Below are 7,619 nucleotides of genomic sequence, written 5' to 3'. Positions count from 1 at the left end.
TAATCAAAATGGCTACTAAATGGAGAACGGGTGGGTAACGTATACAAAGTGGATACATTGGACAAAATGATGATATCCCAGCCATACTCAGAAGGGTGCACAATTTAAAACTTATAAATTATTTATTTCTGGAATTTTCCATGTAATGTTTTCTGACAGTGTAATCATGGAAAATAAGACTACTGGAGCTGGGGTGGGGTGCTCCCAAATACAGGGATGGGGCTGGGTGCCTGGGCTCTCCTGCCAGGAGTGAACACTGCAGGCAACCGGGGACATAGCCCTGGTTTGTTCCCACCCCTGTGGCTTCCCAGCTATGACCAGTGCACCTTGCCCCTCAGGGGGATGGCAAAAGTCCATGCTGCCCCATGGGAACTGGAGCCCAAGAGTCTAGGGAAGGAACAGATTATTTGTTCAACAAACATTCGTGGAAGGAGCCAGACTGAAAAGGGACTTCTGAATGAGAAAGAAAAACAAATTCTGGTCCCTTGCACTCTTTTGCCCTTCAACTCTTACAATTCTGAGAGGTGGGCAGGCACTGCTGTTCTCCATGTTTGCGGATAAGGGAACTGGCGCAGCTGTAGCTAGAGGAGCTAGATGACCCCTTTCCCACCCCTGGTCCCTCCTAGGACACCCTTGCTCCTGGCTTCCTCGGGCCTCAGGCTTGCCTGCTCTGGGGTCCCACCCAGACCTTCCAGCTCAGAGACTCGAGTCTGGACCCCCAGATCTGCCTCTTGCAGTGTATTCCATGGCGTTCAGGTTACTATCCGCCTGAGAACCCCAGTCTGCACCAGCCTTTCCTGGGGTGGAAGGAGCCACCTGCTGGCAGGAGACCCCAGGGGAGCGGCATGAGAAATCAGGCTGCTCCCTGGGAGAGGTGAGACTGCATCCCTGGTAGGCAGGGACCCGTGGGTAAGAAAAACCCATGGATGTCTTGCAGTCCCTTTGTCCACTCGGAGCCGTTGGACAGTCCCAAGGCAGCAGGGGCCTGGAGGGAGCTCATACCTGCCCAGGGAGACCACCAACAGTGCAGATGTCCAGGCCCCTCCCCACACCTCCAGGGATAGGCCTGGAAGCTACCATCTGCACAGACCCGCGGCCTCTGCTCTAGAGCTCTGAGCATGCAAGTCTGCAGAGCCGCCAGGCCTGGGCAGGAAATATCCTGCCTCTTGTTTTTCTCTGATTTGTCACACACCTGTCCCCTCTTTGACCCTGAGATTGCTCCCATACCGAAGGAAGTACTGAGGGGAAAAGTGAGAGTGTTCTTGGGGGTTAGAGGTGGCTCTGGACAGTAAAGGGGAAGTCAGGATGGAGAGGTGAGGGAGCCCAGGTCAAGGGCAGAGATCCTCAGGGGGTGGACTTGGTCCCTAGGGCAAAGGGCAGCCGTGGAAGAGGTTACCCAGGACAGAGACCAGCAGACTTGGCCTCTCCGATGCTGGGCCTGAGGGGCTGAGCTGACAGGAGCTGCGTCCCCTGGTGAAACTCCCTGTGTCCAAACCGCTGCCCTGCCCGTGACGCCCACACCCACGGCTGCAGCACTTTAGCCTAGTGTCAGCCTGCCAGCCTCTCAGGGTCCTCACTGTCAAAGGAAAATGAGGGGCTTGCTACTGAGGGTTGACGAAGAGGACCCACGTGAAGCCTGGCTGGAGGGACTGTCCACAGTAGCCATGATGGTCCATCAGTGAGTGGTCAAAGGAGCCGTGCCACCTGGGCAGTGCAATGGCTTGTGGAGACCAAAAGCAGTGTGAGGGGGAGGAGCAGGCGCAGCAGACCCCTCCCCTCCCCTCCCCTGCTGCCCATGGCACCTGCTGGGAAGGACGTCTGGGAGCCTGTCCACCCGTCCATCCCTGTGCCCTCGGCCAGGCCAGCCCACGTGACCCAGCTTCCTGTTTGGGATGCCAGGGCAGGAGGGAGGAAACGGGCCTCGCCCTGGGGCTGGAGCCGGAATGCGGCCTGCTGACGCCACACTGTGTCCTAGTTCTGGGGAAGTCGGACGGGAGGGGCTTCCTGCTGCGCCTTTGATCCCAGGCCTGTTCTGGGGAGCTAGCGCCCCCCCAGTCATCAAGCCGAGCTTTCCCTACTGGACGCCATGGCGTGAGCTCAGGGTCCTCCTCCAGCACAGCGGTGGCCTGGGCAGAGAGCTGGCCTCCAAGCCTCAGTTTCCTCGTCCCTAAGGTGGCGAAGGGAACGAGCAGGAAACCCTGGCCTTCTCCAGGTGCATGAAGCTCCTACTGTGTGCAGTTCCTCGCGGACAATCAGAGGGTGGTTCTTGCCTTCAAGAAGGATGCAAGCCCTCCGCCTGGAGTCTGCCTGGGGAGGCCAGCTCCTGTCCCCCGCTGGTGGGCAGACAGGTGTGGAGCCTTTTCAGGGGTGGCTGGGAGCAGGTTCCTGGCACTGGGGCTGTGACTCAGCTGAAGCCTGCGCCCAGGCACTTCCTGGCCCCGTGACTCAGTTTCCCCAACTCTGCAAGGCACCGCTCCACGGCGCCTGCCTCACGGCCTGGAGGAGGAGAGGGCCCGGCTGCCTGCTATCTGCGGGGTCCTTCACGGGGGGCCACGCGGGCTCTGGGCTCATCGTCCATGCTCTCCCTGGATTCTCGGCTGAGCTGGAGAGGTCCAGGCTGTGACTGGTCCCGTTTACAGAGGTCAAGGAGTTGCCCACGGTCATGGAGCCAGAGAGCCGCCGAGCAGCAAGAGCGCTGTCCTGCTGACCGCCGCCCTCCACGGACACTCCTCCTGGCAGCAGGGCCTCGGCCCTAGACAGGCCATCACTGCAGGGCACGTTCCTGGGATCTGTCCCACAGAGGGTCCCTGCCCCCTGCCCCAGGCAGAGGGTGACGCTGGCTGTGGAAACCTGGGTACAGGTCCACCTTCCCTTCTTCAGGGGTCCCCTGTGTCCCCTGGGAGCCAGGTCTAGAGTTGGGCTCCCCCACACACACTCCCTGGAAGGCGGGTCCAGGTTGTCCCCCCGCTAGGAGCTTGGACCAGCTTCCCCATCTTGGACCATGGCCGAGGGTGTGCGTGTTGGAGAGGCCAGAAGATGTCCCAAGGAGGGCAAGGCCTGGGGACAGCAGGGGCGCCTGGAGTGACTGTGGTGGCCTTCCTGGAGTCTGCTGGGGCCTCCCTCGCTCCTCCCACCCTCCCCTTCCCTCTCTCTTCCCCGGGGAGACTGCTTGGCCCCACTTGGGTCCCCAGAGACTGGCTAGAAGCCTGACCTGGCTGTCCCCAAGCGGTCCCCTAGCCGTGGGACGTGGGTCACGCCTCTCTCTCTGAGCCTTGTCCACCAACCCAGATGCATGAGCATCAGGGCAGCCACATTTTGAGGCGGCTGGAGATGAAGGCAGCGTGTCTGTAGAGGCCCCGTCCTGACATTAACTGCCATTGAATAGGTCATGGCTGTTGCTATCTGGTCCATTTATGTGCAAATGTCCCTCCCACAGGACGGGGCTGTGGTGCCTTCCCCAGGAGCACAGCAGGGGGCAGCAGAGCCCCTCCTTGGCGGCCAGGTGCTCGCTCTTCTGGGTAGGCAGAACTTCACCCCGTGGGTGAGCCTGGACTTGAGGGTCGAGCCCTGGAGGACTTCAGACCTGCCATTCGTCAGCACTTGTGTCCCGAGCACCCAGCTGTGTCCCCACCGCTAGGAAGAGGCAGAGGCGGAGGCATGGGGCTCCCTCCTCTTCCACCCTTCCTTTCCTCCTCCTTCCTCTCAGCTGCATGCAGTGCATACCTGCTGTGCCCTGTGCCCCATGCTAGGGACCCGAGACAGGGAACAAGACCACAGTTGTGCCCTCTGGAACCTCCCGACTCAAGCAGAGACGATAAGAAGCAAATGGATAAAAGAGAGAAGAAAGATCCCTTTGGATCCTGGCAGCCCAGACCAATCAGAACAGTGGGTGAGGAGGAGGCAGGGGTGTGGGCAGCCGAGGAGCTGCTGGGGCCAAGGTCCTTGTGCCACCTGACACGACGGCGGGGAGGAGGGAGAGCAGCACAGACTGCAGGTCAGCTCACCTGCAGCAAGACTACAGCCAACATTAACTGAGCACTTACTACGCTGCGGGCACCTGGACTGTCCTGTTTTACAGATGAGAAAATTGAGGGGACACACCCAATGTGGGGGCTTTGGGGTCCTGGGAGGCCCCCAGGGCCACTGGGGTGAAGAAGGGAAGGAGACGGAACAAGAAAAAGCCACACTTCGGGGGCCTGTCGGGGTGCTGGCACCCCCCTGGGTCACTGGGTGTTATTTAATGTGAATCATCCTCATCCCTGAGCGGACTTCAGAAGGAATGGAATCGGGGTCTCACAGGGAGGTGACCTGCCCGAGGTCATAGTCAGCAAGTGGCAGACCTGAGACGGAGCCCAGGTCTCCCAAGTTGGCAGGTGTGTCCCTGTGCCCCAAAGCCTGGAGTCCCCCGGGGCCTGCGGGCCCCTGCTGCAGCTCCCGAGGAACCCTGAGCCCGCCCACCAGGAGGCCCAGCTGGCATCTCACCAGGCCCTGCCCACTGCCCCACTCCCAGGAACCCTGTCACCTCTCCCTGGTGGCTCGACCCCGTTTCCTTCCCTCATAATGCTGTGACAACCTGAGGTCACTGTGTACTTGGGTGGGTTGTCCCCCCCACCAGAGTGCACCCCGGCCCCAGGGAACCCCAGCCTCAGGCCTCAGCCCGAGCCCCACAGCCCCTACACGCCACCCTGACAGGTCATTCATCCTCCTGTCCCCAAGCCTGGCCCTGGGTATGGTGCAGAGGTAGGGCTCAGTGAAGGTGGACGGATGGAGGAAAGACTACTGGCCTGAGCTTGTGCTGGCCCTGTGACCCACAGGAAGGTCAGAGAAGAGACAGCAGTGGGGACCCAAGCAGCGGGTCCTCCTGTGGGGGGCATCCGGGGCAGGAGCCGTGTCAGGGCCAAGGACAGGCCGACAGCCATTCTGGCCACACCCCATCACGTGTGCAGAGCCAGGACTGGAGGACCCCAGGGCGCGACCCCAGGAGCGTCTCCTGGACAGAGCAGGAACAGGCTGGAATCCTCGGGGCTGGAGCGGGAGACCCAGCTCACCAAGGGTTGGCCTGGGCCGGCAGCTATGGGACCTGAGTCCAGGCAGGGCCCTGGACAAGGCTGCTGGCCCTCTCTGGGACTCCATGATTGGCTTCAGCGGGGCCCTCAAGCCTCCGGGACACTGCCTGCGGTGCTTCCAGAAGACACACCATCAGCCAGAAATGCAGAGCTGGGCTAGGGGCCTGGAGGGAGGTGACTCGGGGCCCTGGTCTTTGCTTAGTGTGACAGGCGGTGCCTCTTTCTTGGAAGTCAGGCTCACAGGTGGCTCCGGGCAGAGGTAGGGGGTCAAATGCCTCTGGAAGGAGGGTGGGGTTGAGGGACCAGACCCGCTGCAGGCGCCAGGCCTGTGCCTCTGAGCTGGCCGCCAGCCCCTGGTGGGACCTTCACAAGCGCAGTCTGACATGCCAGGCTGTTGTTCATGGGTGCTTTGGCCACTTCCCGTGGTTCAGGGTCCCACGCCAGACCTGGACTTGGCCCCCGTCCCTTCACCTGTGACACCTACCCACCTCTCCAGTCCTGCGTCCCTCAGCCCCCTGCCCAGCCCCTCGCCCTCGGCCACCTGACATGCGCAGCTTTTCCTGAACAGACAGACCACCTCCTCCCTAAGGTCCCTGCTCGGCCACACTCTGCGTGTGTGCGTGGGGTCGCCTTCCCAGGACTCCCACGCTTCCCCTGCTGGACTGAAGGCCTGGCTCTGGCCCGACGGCCTCGGGTGGTGGGGCAGCCCCAGCCTGGCCGCTCCCATCACAAGCTGAGCCGGCCACCGGGCGACCCACTCCAGGAGGCCTGGCAGGGGCTTGCGCACGGGCACCCAGCTGGAGGAGGGCGGGGGTCCTGCTGGGGGAGCCTGGGCCGGAATCCAGAGTCCCAGGTGGAGAAGACGTGGGAGCAGCCAGCCTCAGAAGCAGCTAATGAGGGCTGCGAGACCCACGTCCTGTCCACCCACCCCAAGTCCACGTCAGCCTGCGCTGCCAAGGCGGCCATGGCCTGTCCTCCCAGCGGCCGACATTGCAACACCATTCAGGAATCCATGGGCAGTTGTTCTGATTGGACGGTCTGGGTCACATGACTGGGAAGACAGCATTGAAGGCAGGTTGCACCCGGCAGAGCTCGACCTTGGCCTTGAGAGGGGTGGTTTCAAGGCAGCCCCCAGGCAGGCAGCTGCAAAGGAGAGGGGTGACTTCCAGGACCTGTGTTCAGATTCTGCCCTGCTCTGAGCGGCGTGGCCTCCACTCTTGCCTTACGCCACCAGAGGCTCACGTGGACTTGGACCCTCACAGCACACCAGGCACCTGAGCCGTCCCAGACCACCTGAGACCCTGCCAGCTCCTTTCCTCTCTGGGCCTCAGTGTTCCCCTCACAAAAGGGGTGTGACCAAAAGCACCGATTCCAGAGTTTCGCATCTCAACTGTGCAAACTGGAGCACTACATAGACTTCTCTGGGCCTCAGTCCCCTCACCTGTATAACAGATCATAAAGTTTCCACCCCACGGAATCATTGCAAAAATTCCAACAAGTCAAATAGGTATAAAACACGTGGCTCGAGGCTGGCACAAAGTAAAGCTTATTGAGTTGGTTAAATAAAAGCAGAGCGTGGTTACCCCCGCCCCCCAACTCGGCCATCAAACTGTGGCAATTTGATGATTTTTGCGAAATCTGGAGAACACTCGTTCCAAAACGTAATCCCTGTTGTTCATTGGCTCAGTGACTAAACAGATCCTGGAAGGAAATGTTGGACCCACCACCCCAAGTGGAAAACCGGAGTCACTTCCTACGAAGCTGAACACAGCCAATGTTCACCGTGCGGGGGGCACTCTGCCAAGCAGCCGCCAACGTCAACTCGCTCGTCTCCACAGCAACCCTGTGGGAGGGACACCACTCTATCACCGTCACGTATGTGGGGAAACTGAGGCAGAGCTGTCGGAAGTCACTTGAAAGCAGCAGGCCCCAAGACACAGCTGGAGCAGAAGAACGCACAGAATAACTCCCCAGGGAGATGGACATGTGGAGAGGCGGGGAGGGGGGGGGGTGTTCCACAGCAGCACCAGCCCGAGACATCCCTTTGGATGGTCAGAGGGCGGAGGAGACCCGGGAAGAATGACTTTCTCACTGTGTGATTGGCTGCTCTTTAAGGCCATGCCTGCGCCAGACCACTCTGCAGCATGCAGGCCACGCCCTCTGAAGCAGGAGGGGGCCCAGAAGCACTGACCATTTCTACCTCCCCTCCCTGGCATTTTTAGCTTAGGACACTGTCCAAACTCAAGACAGAGTCAATGAGGGGATTAAGAAAGGCTTTAAATCCCATTGATAAAAATGGGCAAAATCCTCGAATTAAATACACCCGTGTATCACTTAGTGACAGGGATGCATCCTGAGAAAAGTAGTCGCAAGTGATCGCGTCGACGCCGGAACATCAGAGTGTGTGCTCACGTAAACTAAGACAGCTCTGACATCACCAGGCTGCTAGCTTTCCAGTACTATAACAAAATACCTGAGTTGATCAACTAAAAAAGAGAAAAGGTTTTTTGGCTCACAGTTTGGGTGGTATCAGCTCACTGTCAGGGAGACCTG

Source organism: Callospermophilus lateralis, chromosome 5 (assembly GCF_048772815.1).
Source record: "Callospermophilus lateralis isolate mCalLat2 chromosome 5, mCalLat2.hap1, whole genome shotgun sequence".
Lineage (NCBI taxonomy): Eukaryota > Metazoa > Chordata > Mammalia > Rodentia > Sciuridae > Callospermophilus > Callospermophilus lateralis.
This window is presented reverse-complemented; position numbering follows the sequence as displayed.